The sequence below is a fragment of the Lepisosteus oculatus genome, chromosome 22 (genome assembly GCF_040954835.1).
Source record: "Lepisosteus oculatus isolate fLepOcu1 chromosome 22, fLepOcu1.hap2, whole genome shotgun sequence".
In the NCBI taxonomy this organism is placed as follows: Eukaryota; Metazoa; Chordata; class Actinopteri; order Semionotiformes; family Lepisosteidae; genus Lepisosteus; species Lepisosteus oculatus.
In genome coordinates this window covers 5,564,455-5,564,903 of record NC_090717.1, presented here as the reverse complement: position 1 = coordinate 5,564,903, position 449 = coordinate 5,564,455, and positions in this window count along the sequence as shown.

Sequence of the window (449 nt, the reverse complement as noted above, 5' to 3'; positions counted from 1 at the left end):
CATTATTTTTTTACATTTTATAAACAAGCATTGATTGGAGAAGGTAACAAATTGTTCAAAACTGAACTTTAGGTATAAAATAGCAACGAAAACAAGCCTTGAATTGCTAAATGCAGATTAAGTGCCCTCTTTAAATACACCAAATGATATGATCATTCAATTCATGTATATTTAATAAAAAAACATCCCCACACTTAAGTCAGATTTAACATTTTAATGTTGGAATGCAACAACTACCACTTCAGTATGTTTTATTCTGTTGAGTGATGTGTTGGGATTTAGTTTCAAAGGGCAAATAAAGCTTCTCACCTATATAGTACTGATATAAGTATCGTCCTTTGCTAGGAGTAGGGAAAACTGGGGATGAAGAGAAGAGAAACTAATGCACTGCAGTCCTGGTTTTCAGCATGTTGGAACTAAGAGTCCTGTCTTTTCTTTAAGTCTCTCTC